The sequence below is a fragment of the Macrobrachium rosenbergii genome, chromosome 58, assembly GCF_040412425.1.
Source record: "Macrobrachium rosenbergii isolate ZJJX-2024 chromosome 58, ASM4041242v1, whole genome shotgun sequence".
Lineage (NCBI taxonomy): Eukaryota > Metazoa > Arthropoda > Malacostraca > Decapoda > Palaemonidae > Macrobrachium > Macrobrachium rosenbergii.
Genome location: NC_089798.1, coordinates 4,453,725 through 4,468,017, shown reverse-complemented (window position 1 = coordinate 4,468,017; position 14,293 = coordinate 4,453,725).

The window sequence follows — 14,293 nt, the reverse complement described above, 5'->3', positions numbered from 1 at the left end:
AATCGAAATATTGTGCTAGAGACTTCCAGTTTGTTGAAAAATGAAGGTACATGATTGAATATTACTAGAATGTAAGAGGTTTAGCTTATAATTGCGTTTTTTACCATTTCGGTCGAGTTAAAGTTGAGTGAAGCTTGAAATTTTGGCAGTTATCGTGATTTATATGAAAATATTACAAAACTGATAAAGCTACAACCATGAGTTATTTTCAGTTGTATTCTACATGAAACTGCGCACATTTCCATATATAAAACTTTATGTAACGACTAATATAAAACAGTGCAAACATTACGACAACGTGACGAAAGAATTTCTGGTGCGGACGTAAGGAAAAAGTTTTTTTCAAAAATTCACCATAAATCGAAATATTGTGCTAGAGACTTCCAATTTGTTGCAAAATGAAGGTAAATGATTGAAATTGCGTTTTTTGACCATTTCGGTCGAGTCAAAGTTGACCGAAGGTTGAAATTTTGGCAGTTATCGTGATTTATATGAAAATATTTCAAAACTGATAAGCTACAACCATGAGTTATTTTCTGTTGTATTGTACATGAAATTGCGCACATTTTCATATATAAAACTTTATGTAACGGCTAATATAGAACAGTGCAAAAATTACGACAAAATGACGAAAGAATTTCTGAAATTTTAAAAAGCCGAGTTACGCGCGGGCGTAAAAGTTTTTTTCAAAAAATTCACCATAAATTGAAATATTGTGCTAGAGACTTCCAATTTGTTGCAAAATGAAGGTACATGATTGAATATTACTAGAATGTAAGAGTTTTAGCTTACAATTGCGTTTTTCGACCATTTCGGTCGAGTCAAAGTTGACCGAAGGTTGAAATTTTTTGTAGTCGACGTTTGCTACGTCCACTCGGCATTCAACAGACAATTTTAGTCGACGTTTGCTACGTCCAACAGGCATTTAAGGGTTAACAGCTCTCCTGGGGCTGGCCCAGAAGATTAGACTTATTTTATGTGGCTAAGAACCAATTGGTTAACTAGCAACAGGACCTACATAAATTCCTTATTTTTATTTATACTCATATGTTCCAAATGAAAAGAAAGTTAGTTTATTTTCATATTGTTTGTATTGATTATTAATTTTCCAAATTATTGTCCTTTTGTTTAGTTTCTGTGTTGTTTTGCGTTGACTGTTAATTTTCCAAATGATTTTCCTTTCGATTTCTTTATACCCCATTAAAATTCCTACTTTATGTTTTTCACTTATGCGATAATTGTCTCTATGTTTCTATAATATACTGGCCTTTGTGTGTATATAGGTATAAATTTATATATATGGTGAGAAATTTTAAGTGTCCCGGAGTTGTAATCTGGCAATCCAAATATGTGTTATATATGCCAACAAATCAGTAGCGACGGGGATGGGATTCCACCTCAAATACTAAATACCATCATATTTACCTTGCAGCACGTGTTATATACATGCCAACACATCGGCCTCGGTTACGAACACAGCAGACAAATGGAGCCTAACCTACGCATACAACGCTACACCTAGCCTTCAAGCCTACAAGATGACGCCTACCTTAATCGGACAAAGTCTACCCGAAGTCGAAGACAATCTCAATTGAATGCCTTCAACACACTCAAACCAGCAATCCGTTTAAGCGCTGCGCCACGTCCGGAGCGCTAAATGGGCAAATACGTTGGTTTATGCAAATATACCCTACATCAGGGCACAAGGTAGTTGTAAGAGTACACAACAAAAGGTTTAGCCTAGGTCGAATTTTAGTAGGAATTCATAAACTAGGTTTAACAGAATCTAAGATAGCCTAGTCTAGGTTCAAAACTCCAGTTGGTAGCTAAAGTTCAAATGCTCCCAAGTTCCTTGCCTAACCCAAACTTCTAAGTACATAACAGCAAACATGCCGATAGACATCAAAAGTCTAGGCTGTTTTAGTATCAAAAGGATCCTAAATCAGTGGGTACAAGATGGAAACCGTGGGTAAGCAGCTTCGAGGTTTATATTGAAGCACTTCGGAAAATTGATGAAAAGCAGCAGAGAGCTTTTATTGCTTCATACTGCAGGTCTGGAAGTTCAGGAAGTATGCAGAACTTTGAATCTAACAAATGGTGCGCTGGGGGACACAATTGAAGGGCTTACAAAATATTTTGCTCCTCAAGTCAATATATACTTTGAATGCCATCAGTTCGCACAAACATCACAAGTATCAGGTGAGAAAACGGACTCTTTCGTGACTAGCTTTAAAAAAATTACCTACTACTTGTGAATTTGCTTATATAGAAGTGGGGTTAATAGAGTTACAGAAGGGCGTAACTCACAAGAACTACAAAAGAAATTTCTACAAGAAAAACTAACCTTGCAAAGAGTTCTGGAAATAGCAAGAGCATTAGAAACACCCAATTATCAGTCAAATGGCATTGTAGGTAAGACTTACATTGACAGAAGTAGCCAGGTGAGTCAAGTAGCCTATAAAAAAAGTTGTCAACATGCAAAGAAAGGCAAACATATCAAATAGTTAAGCCTACCCCTGGTAAATCCCGGTATAACAAGAATAAACCAACTGCATACTCACAGGAACATCAGAGTCACATAGGTGCACAAAACCTCAAAAGAAGTCATGCTATAGATGTGGTAGATAAGGTCATTATAGTGTGAGGTTCAACAAAAATGTCAAAAGAGAGACTTATTTTTCTCGACAGGTGTTTGTAAAACAAAAAGCGGACGGAAAGGTAGCGGGCGACCCGAGGTCTCACCGTTGCGTCCATACAGAATTTGTGGTTACTGACAAGCATAAAAATACGTACAATATTCGTTACGTGGCATATAAAAGGCGGAAAGGCCGTACAATGATGCACAGGATGAGGTACATAAAGAATCTGAAATAAAGACAGGTAATATACATGACGTGATTAATGTACATCTGAAGGGAGCAACACAAGAAAGGAGAGGCGCGATTTGTCGTCCTTACAATAGCATTGATTCGGAAAAGTGCTCAGCGTCAGGTCAGACGCGCAATAACTGCAAAATTCGTGGTCATTCAACAAGTCAATGTAAATTTGCCAAGCAAATGACCGCTAAACAGAAAAACAGAACCGTGAATTCAAATGACGGCTCTAGCACAAATGAAGAAAGTGTACATAAAGACAACAGAAGTAGAAGATTTTGCATTTCACATTACTTCTGTGAACAAGATGCACAAGATCGTCTTGTGGCTCAAACAGAAATAAATGGGAAACTCACACCCATGCAGACAGATACATCTGCAGATGTGACAATTTCTGAAAAAGAGTTGCACAAACAATACCTAACCTAGTGATAAGACCTTCAGACGAGGTGCTCAAAAGTTACAATGGTACAAACATAAGTAGTAGGCTCATCGCAAGTGGAAATATGCGTATAATGATCAAGAGGCAGGCAACTTACCATTGACAGTAGTCAACGGTAAAGGACAAACCTTATTGGGTCTAGATTGGCCAAGATGTAGCAAATTAGACTGGCCTAGTATTCTAAGGGTTACAGGCGCAAAACATGAATGAACAGAAGAAATTTCGATAACTAATCTTCCATCAGGTTACAAATAAATCTTTGAAGACTGAGTAGGTACAGTACAGAATGCACAAGCAGTCTTAGTTTTAAAGGAGAAGGCCACTCCTAGATTTTTTGCTACAGTAAAGAATGCACAAGCAGTCTTAGTTTTAAAGGAGAATGCCATTCCTAGATTTTTTGCTCCAAGACCAGTTCCACACGCATTGAAAACAGCTGTGGAAACTGAATTAGAAGATTAGAAAACGAAGGTTCGTTGGAAAAAGTAGATTATTCAGACTGGGCTACACCATTTGGCTAGTTCCGATTGTCAAGGACAAGGGTCAAGTTAGGTTATGTGGAGATTACAAGTCCACAACTGCAAGTAGCTCAACATCCATTGCCAAATCCCAAAGATATGTTTGCAACTTTGTCAGGATGCTCTATATTTTCTAAGGTAGATGTAAGAAAGGCATTTCAACAGCTTTTCATGGATAAAAATTCCCAATAGCTATGTACTATAAACACATTCAGGGCTGTATCGTCCAAAACGACTTCCACATGGAGTTGCTAGCAGTCCAGCTACTGTATATGGCAACAAACAATGGACAAAACATTTGCAGGTTGTCAGGAGTATTCATTTTTATTGATGAATACATATTAGTAGCTGGTAAAAACAAGAAAGAGCATAGAGAAAGGTTACGTGCATTTCTAAAGAAACCGAAGGAACATATCAAAGTCAACAAGAGTAAATGTATTTTAAAAGTTGACTCAGCAGAGTATCTGGGCTTCATCGTAAATAGTAAAGATATTCACACGACAAAAGATAAGGTAAATGCAATACAGTCAGCAAAGGTACCAGAAAATGTAAAGGCATTGGTAATCATTTTTAGGTTTAGTAACATTTTATGGAAATTTCATTCAGAACTTAGCAACAACTGTTCACCCATTATATAATTTGCTGAACAAAGATGTTGAATGGAATTGTACAAAGGAATGACAAAAATCCTTTGAAAGAATCAAAGCAGAAGTGGCTTCACCCACGTTCCTAGTACATTATCAAATGGATTTGCCAGTAAAGTTGGTTTGTGACGCCTCAAACATGGGTTTAGGTGCAGTACTAGCACATGTAATGCCAGATGGTACAGAAAAACCTATTGCTTTTGCCTCTTAAGGTATTAAACAAAGCAGAAAGAAACTACTCGCAAATTGAAAAGGAATCATCAGCACTAGTGTAGGCTATGGCGTAAAAAAAGTTCCAGATGTATCTCAATGGTAGGAAAAAGTTCACGCTAGTTAGAGACCACAAACCATTGTTGATGATTTTAGGTCCAAAAGCAAGCTTACCTACGTTACTAGCTTATAGACTACAACGTTGGGCAATAGTATTAGCTGCGTGTGACTATAACATAGAGTATTGACCAACATCAAAGATGGGTGATGCAGATGCTTTGTCGAGATTGCCTGTAGACAAAGCACCAGAAGAACATAATGAAAGTGTAAGGATGGTATTAAGTGACATACTGGCAGGGTGCTGCCTAGTTTATTGGTGGTTCCTTACTGAATAAATGTACAAAGTCTTCGGAGTTGTTACTGGTTGGTGCGAGCCGCAAAGTAGTTTCTACACACAGACAGGGCAAAACAAAGGTTATGTTACGGACATCTGTGCTTGTGGACAAACAGATGGCGATTGTGAGAGACATAATAAACGTACAATGATAAAACATATATCAATGGAAAGGCCAGGAAATTCCACATATGGACATTTGCATGAAATTCGAGACAGATTAATGAATACAATGCAGTAGCATAATATATGTGAAATGGCGAGACGTTTTGCGTCTTCACAAACAGAAACATACATAATGTTTGACACAGAAGGTTTGGTGGGACATTTTGAGTACATGATCGAAATGCTTGCATGGCAATGCAAGTAGTGGCGATTGTACATGAATCGAGACAACAATGGTTAGAGAGAAATAGACAGGAATATTGTTTGGTAGATGCATGGAAGGGAGAGAGAGAAAGCGGGATGCTTTGTCTTCTTGTTTTGTCCAATGGATGACACACGTACGTGCGCCCATAAGACCGCGTTGTATGCGGTCCCTCACAAAAGTATTCTGTTAATTTCTGCATATAACTGGTGCTAAGGTACAAAGAAAGAACCAGTACAGTTCTCACAAAAGTAGTACAGAGTCTAATAAATGGCAGAGATATTTGTGCAGATGGTGTCCATTGTAAACCATACAAAGAGATTTGGAATGAACTGAGTGTCATACAAGATTGTATTCTGTGAGGATCAAGAGTCGTGATTCCAAATGCACTAAGAAGTAGAGTTTTATCAGAAATATTGCAGACCACCAATATAGTGTGACTCAAGTCAATTGTTAGAACTTATGTTTGGTGACCAGGTGTTAATAGGAACTTTGAAAATATGATTAAGAAGTGTATGAATTGTGCTTTGTGACAGAATAATCCAAAACAAACAAGAATGCACCCATGGGAATTACCCCGATACCCGTGGCAACGTGTGCATATAGATTTTGCAGGTCCATGTTTAGGATACTTGTAAGTGACCGCATTGCGATCCTACGGGCATGTGAATCATCCAACGGACGCAAACAAAACAAAGCATCCCGCTTTCTCTCTCTCCCTACCGTGCGTCAGCTGGAGGGGACTGCTCGAAGGAATACAACTTCTACCATAAATATTTCGGTCTGTTTCTCCCTAACCATTGTTGTCTCGATTCATGTACAATCACCACTACTTGCATTGCCATGCAAGCATTCCAATCATGTACTCATAATGTTCCACCGAATCTTCTGTGTCAAACTGTATGTATGTTTCTGTTTGTGAAGACGCCAAACGTCTCGCCATTTCACATATATTATACTACTGCATTGTATTCATTAATCTGTCTCGAATCTCGTGCAAATGTCCATAAGTGGAATTTTCTGGCCTTTCCATTGATATATGTTTTATCATTGTACGTTCATTATGTCTCTCACAATCGCCATCTGCTTGTCTGTCCACAAGCACAGATGTCCGAAACATAACCTTTGTTTTGCCCTGTCTGTGTGTAGAAACTACTTTTGCATGCTCGCACTCAGCCACAATAAATGAAGAATCTGTACATTCAAATTTCAGGCTTCTATGCTCCTACCACCAAGGTAACTCTAAAGAATCCATACCTTAAAACCACCCACTTTCCTTCCCTATTCTTAATCAGACTCCAGACAACATCATCTCTAAATGCTGACTTTAGAAATCACCCTCCCTATCATTCCATCCATCACAATCAACACCCAACAAATACACAAACACATACAGACACAAGAATTAGGACCGGACAAGGAATATGGCTTTGGATCACCAGAACTAACATACAGCTACCTGTGCCTACTACTCAATTCTTCCTTTTTTCCATCTGTTGGCCTCTCCCACTAGCCAACACTTTGCTATACTTTTATCCTCATCTGATGGGTACCTTAGGGTTCAAAGAGGTTGCAACCTTGCCTGTTAAACCTTTCATTTCAAAATTTCACCCCCACCAAAATCACTTTCATGTATCATAATAAAGTTTTCATTAACCTACCCATCTCACAGACTCATCATCAACATATAGTTACGGGCTGCTCTAGAAGCAAGAGCCCGTGCTGGCACAAGGCCAGCTAAATCTAAAACAACAACAACATGTACATTCATTCAGTAAGGAACCACCAATAAACTAGACAACACCCAGCCAGTTTGTCACTCAATACCTTCCTTACATACTCATATTTGATATTGGTAGATGCATATACTGTAGTAAGTGGACAGAAGTTATACCAATGCAAACATCATCGGTAGTAACTATAAAATCATTCATTTAAATCTTTGCAGCGCATGGTTTGCCAGAAAGAATAGTGACGGACATTGGTCCACAGTTTACTTCACAGGAGTTTAAAGAATTTCTGAATGTGAATGGTAGCCTATACAACATACATTATCAGCAACTTACCATCCATCAACGAATGGTGAGGCAGAAAGATTTGTTCAAACTTTCAAACACAATATAAAGTGTAGACAAGCAAAGTGGTAATGTAGCATCTCATATTACAAAGTTCCTATTATCCTACAGAACAACCATACATAGTACTACGGGTGTAACACAGTCATATTTGTTGATGGGGAGGAGGATCAAGAATAAGTTAAATCTTATGTATCCTAGCTTGCAGAGTCAGTTGATTAGAACAGAAAGGTTATGATCAAGTAAAAAAAATTCCTGAGGTAAGACATTTCACTCCTTCAAGTTATGTCAAGGTAAGATCATACAATACACAAGAAAAATGGGTACAAGGAGAAATTGTCAGGAAGATAGGAAATTTACATTGTGATGTTAATGTTGGTGGAAAGATTGTAAAGCGTCGTGTTGATCAGTTGCAGTCATTCAGTACAAATAATACAGAAGTACAAGTTTCAAATACCTCAAACTTAATTAATTCAGATGAGCAAACTGCTCGCCAAGATGAACCACCAACTGTAAATATAGAGGGCAATCTTACAACAGCTCAGAACACACCTCCAGTACTCCCTAACAGAATGAGTAGGGGAAAACCTCCTGAAAGATTAGATTTGTAAGTGTTGAGAAACAGTTGTGTTTCTTAGTCACATGTAAAGGGGAAGGAGACTGTCATGTATGCCTTAACATAAGTGCAAGACATATTATATAACACCTTCTGTAGACATGTTCAGTTCAAAGCTATGGCTAGATGTTGTGTCATGCTTTAGAGTATAAGTTAAAAGTTAAAGTCCTCCTGGGCCTCTGTAGGCTCGTAGGGCAGGTGCTGATCTCCTGTTTCTTAGGCAGACAGCCAGTGTGGGACAGGTCCCAATGCCTATGACATGTGGCCAGTGTGCCGCTAGGCCCACTGTTTAACTTCCCAGCTGGAGGGCTGGTGCCGATTCTCCTACTGAACCTCTAGGGTTTTTTCAGGCCATTGGGTTGATGGGCTACGGGATTTATGCAGTGGCGCAATCCGAGCCATCAGTGAGTGAAAGTATAATAAATTATTATTGTGTTAGTATCAAATCCAACATACAGGCTTTGATCCTGTAAATTCTACCTCATGTTTGTAGAATATAATTCCTTACTATGTATCGAGCTCCGATGCTCATGTGTTTGTTATGATTCCATTATATATGCTTTTTGTATTTTGTATACACTCTTACTGCCTTCTTAAATGTAGTACAGCAAATAAACACTAGCTGGAAGATATCACTTTATTATCGCCCTTCATCCTCGGAGATCTGTAATGAGTATGGCAATTTCCACCTCAAATACTAAATACCATCATATTTACCTTGCAGGTAAGAATGGAGAATTGTAGTATGTTTTATATATGGCAACACATCATACCCCAGGTGTGGAGGCACAGCCACTGACTCATACCAGGAGTGTTCATCTGCCTGCCATATTGAAGGACAGCCATTGGCTCCCACCAGTGGCTGCACTGGTGATGAAAGGCAGCCATTGGCTCCCATGGGCAAGTCAATCTGCCTGGCTATGAGGGCAAGGGCAGTTGTTGGTTCCCACTGTAATGATGGAAATCCTTCATTTAAATTAATGACAATACCCTTGATAATTGGACTGGAAAAACGAATTGGTTTTCATCTTTTCAAGACGTTAAGTGAACCACTCGAAGTTGTGGTTGTCTATGATCGAGTGTGCATAGCTAAGTGCATAAATGTGACTAAGTGCATAGTTGAGTAAGCTCCAATCACACTGTTCAAGACGTGTACGATGACCTGTGATGGAAAAGGACTTTAGCTCCCCTTGTTTTCCTTTTGAAACGCCATATTTCTCCCTTGTGAAAGGTATGCACTTGTCTTAGTTTATAATGTACATGTTGCCATAGCACTTACTATGTAAGAGCCCATCACCCCAACGCTGTCTCTTCCAAATGCACATGTGTGTTCGTGTGTTTGTCATCCATCAGAGGGGACAAGACAGAAAAAGAGCATCTCGTTTTCTTTCTCTGACGGAACGCGACTTCAACCATACAATGTTTCTGTCTGTTTCTCCCTAACCATTGTCGTCTTGATTTATGTACAATCACCACTACTCATAATGTTCATGCAAGCATCTTCATGTACTCATAATGTTCCATGTATGTTTCTGTTTGTAAACGCCAAACGTATGTTTCATGTATTATGCTACTGCATTGTATTCATTAATCTGTCTCGAATCTGTAAAGGTGTCTGAAGGTAAAAGTTACTGCTACTTTATTCAGATTGAATGTTGGCATCACCCGCGAAAAGACAATGGAATTGACTGTGACCTAGGTCAAAACAATAAACAATAATATGCAGTGAACAGTTTACAATCAAAACATACAGAACTTCAGTATGGAGTCTTCACTGTGAATGAAGAAACATATGATACACAATCAAGACATTTGTATAAATACGTATAAAGTAAAAATGGTTAAAAATGCGTGACCTGGCACGTTTTGGGTGACTAATTGAGTTTGAAGAAATGGGAAGTCACCAAAGAAAACATGCTCAGCGGAGACTTAGTTAATGGCAGAAAACATACCCTGGCCAAATGTGGTGACTTTACAAATCTCATGCAATTATATATAGAATTTCCTGGCCTTTCCATTGATGTGTTTTAACATTGTACGTTTATTATGTTATCGGTCGCCACCTGCTTGTCTGCCGACAAACACAGATGTCTGAATCTTTCCTCTATTTTGTTTTGTCAGATAGATGCTACTTTTCCATTCCATGGGCCAATCAACATCGAAGATTCTGTACATTTATTAACTACTAATAAACCAGTCAACACCTAGCCAGTATGAAATTAATCTCCTGTCTTTACACTGGTGATCCCGGGTTAGGTAGGATGGGACCCAAGATTAGACTAACAGACCCTTTGCCACCTCGCTGCTTCCCGCCGTTCCCGAGTTCTCAGTAGATGTCCGACCCTCCGAGCTGAAAACCACCGAGCCCTGGACGCCTCCTCCAGGAAACCCTAACCGGATGAGCTGACCAACGAAGGACCAGCCAATGTCATCCTTCAACCTGCTGCCAACCCTCGAGCTGGCTACCAAGGATCAGCCGTCATCCTTTTTCCGGCTACCTTAAGGATCAACCTTTCAGCAGTCCCCCTCTCCAGCTGGCTACCAAAGGATCATCCGACGTCACCCTTCAACCCACTACTGTCCTCCTCGAGTTCCTGCCGGCCAGCGCTGGCCTTCTGAAAAGCCCAAGCCCTTCAAGCCAATACAATTGTCAGCAAACGATTTCTGCATCAGTGCCTTGCTTGTGGGGGTAGTGTTGTAAGAGCCGTTACCCCAACAGTTCTTCTAAACACACGTGTGTTCGTGTGTTTGTCATCCATCGGAGGGGACAAGACAGAACAAGAGCAAGTTTTCTTTTCTGATGGAACGTGAAAACCATACAATATTTCCGTCTGTTTCTTAACCATTATTGTCTTGATTTATGGACAATCACCATTACTTGCATTGTCATGCAAGCATTCTAATCATGTACTCATAATGTTCCACCGAATCTTCTGTATCAAACTGTATGTATGTTTCTGTTTTGAAGACACCAAACGTCTTGCCATTTCACATATATTATGCTACTGCATTGTATTCATTAATCTGTCTGAATGATTTTGGCCTTTCCATTGATGTATGTTTTAACATTGTACGTTTATTATGTCTATCAATATCGCCACCTGCTTGTCTGCCGACAAACACAGATGTCTGAATCTTTACCTGTATTTTGTTTTGTCTGTGTGTAGACGCTACTTTTCCACTCGCATGGGCCAATAACAACATCGAAGATTCTGTACATTTATTCAGTAAGGAACTACTAATAAACCAGTCAACACCTAGGCAGTAAAATCAATCTCCCGTCTTTACAACTAGTGTTCCTTTGTATTTTTACCGTGATGTAACATCAAATTACCAAGAATTGTTCTGGTACTGTTATGTAAGTTGCACCATGTTGAGCTTGCATGTGATTGCAATTGTACCTCTGTACGTATGCCAAGATGTGTGATATTCTTTGTTTTATAAAATGTCAATTTAAATCTTGAGTGAAAATTCTACTTACATTATGCATCATTGGCTAATTTTGCTGGGTAACAGTTAAGTTAGGCATTACAGTATATCAGGCTAAAGGCTGCATGCTGTTCAAATGAAGATTTTCCTAAATGAAAGTTTGTATTACAGGGCACCAGCATAAGAACCAGTTTAGGAACCAGTTCTAGAAGGAGCAATTATAGAAGGAATACTAGGAGTAAGTTCCTTTCACAATGTATCCACCTACTGTTAAAAACCAAGGAGCATTAAAGAAACCGCAGGAGTCAGACTTTCCATTCCTCAGCCTTAACCTCAAGATGAAGATTCGTCCATCTTCGACCTCAAGTACCAGTTCCAGCTAAGAATAGGCCTAAGATTATTATGTGGTACACTTTTATTTAGCTTAGACCAAGTCTTGAATTGTTATACATAGTGTAAAGGCATCAAACACCTCTTCATTTCTACATTAATCACGTCATGTATCCGTTGTTAAATATTTTTATATCTTTCCATACGATTATTGTACATTTTTCTGCCAATGTATGTAACTACTTTGTACGTTTATTGCAAATTATTCTCATTTATATGTCTTCTAATGCGCAAATTCTCGTCCAAATTGTGACATGGGAATCCAAGGTCAACTTCCTTTCTGTACATTCTTCAATTATACCTGGTGAGAAATAACTCAAAACCCGTTTTCTTGAACCTCACAACTGGTGACCCGAGGATTGACATGTAACCATGCGGTTTTGGCCCGCCATTAACGGACTAAATATGGCAACAGGAACAGTTTAATGGACTCAAAACAGAAAGTCTAGGCCTCTTCTTCCTCAGAGGAACCCCATGTTTCCTAATAAGTCATCCCGCAAGTTCAGCATTCTGGCATTTCAAATGGTTTGGCCCTCGCCATTCACGACTCACGTCGATCACTCGAATTCTAATACCATTAGTGGACTAAACAGAGTGTAATCGTGTTTTGGTGTGTGAAAATAAAGATGGCAGAGTCTGAATTACAATCGCAATCTGAAAGCATGGAAATCGTCTGGGTGCCCCTTTAGCCTGCAAAGCCAGATGCGGTAAAGCTCCCCCCGTTTTCGCGCCAGAACACAGCATCTTGGTTTCTGTGTGCAGATGCTCACTTCCACGTGGCACGCATCACAGACGAGAACACCAAGGCAGACGTTACCATGATGATCCTACCTGAAGAGGCCTTTAACAAGATCACCCCATGGCTTGACTCACAGCCAGACAAGGTCACATACAAGCCTTGCAAGACAAGCTGATACAATGCCTGTCCTTGAGAGAGTGCAGAGATCCCTAAACCTATTGACCCAGCCCCTGGGAAACATGAACTGCGGGAGTAACACTTCAGGCATTGACGCAAATGGGCACAGAAAGCGAAATCAGCCTGACAAGAGCAATATTCTTGGCGCCTTTTGTGATCTGCAGACGCCCTTCCCATGGCGTCACCTAGGTTCAGAAGCCACTAAGGCCTCCAAGCATGTCGCCGCCCTCACAGCCTGTAGCCTGACGTCAGAGGACACTGACCCCAGAGAAACAAACGCAATCTACAGGAGGAGAGCACTGCCAAGGGAGCAGAGGGCGTGGATGAACCCACAACAGAGGGCGTGGAAGAACCAGGAGCAGAGGACATGGATGAACCTGGCATGGTGCTATTTCCACTGAAGATTTGGCCCCAGCACCAGGAACTGCAGAACCCCTGTTCCTTCACAAAAAACGAGGCACAAGTAACAGCAGTGGAAAAGTAAAGCAGGTTTTCTCATCAGAGACGAATATCAAGCGGCGCCTGCTGGCAACGGGTAGTTGATGTTTCCACCATCAGAGGAGGACTATGCCCGGACAGCTGACTTCCTGGTAGCCGCAAACGGAACCCCCATCCGCTGCTTGGAACAATTCCTGCACCTACGTCTTCATCAGGATAGACACCGTAATCGCCCTTGACCAGGCCCTAGGGAGTTTCAGTCATCGACATGACCCCAAGGTGTATCTCATCGATGTCCGTGGCCTGGGTTGGGTTTCCATTGACAGGCTGAAACCAGCATTCCTTTTGGACAGTGAAATCTGGGAGGAGGCAGGCAGATGTCCCAGGGTCCCCCCTCAAAACACGCCCACAGACATACCTGTGGCCCAGAGGCAGCGCTGCGGCAGATCCAGCAGTTGACGTTGCCCCCGCCCACAGTTCTCAAAGAGAAGGGGTCGCCTCCTGCTCCCCCAGCACCTCCGTGATTAATGTTCATATCATCCAATAATTATCTCTGTAATCATTGTCTTAGTGGGGGAGTACTTGTAAAGGCTCAAAAGACTCTTCATTTCTGCATTAATCATGCCATGTATATTACCTGTTATTATTTCATATTTTTTATGTATTTCTCCATACGCATTATTGTCCGGCCTTTCTGCCGATGTATGTAACTACTTTGTATGTTTATTGTAACATAAGTTATTCTCATTTATATGTCATCTAGTAAACACAAATTCTGTCCAAACGCGTGACATGGGAATCCGCAGGTCAGTCACTTCCTTTCCGTCCGCATTCCTCAATGTATACCTGGTTTCCGAGAAATAAATCACTCATACCCAGACCTGTCTTCTTGAACTTCACAATAGTCTTAATTAATTGTTCTAAAATGAATGGTAGCCTCTGAACCTAAATCAGAGCAATTGAAGACCAATACAATAATACCCC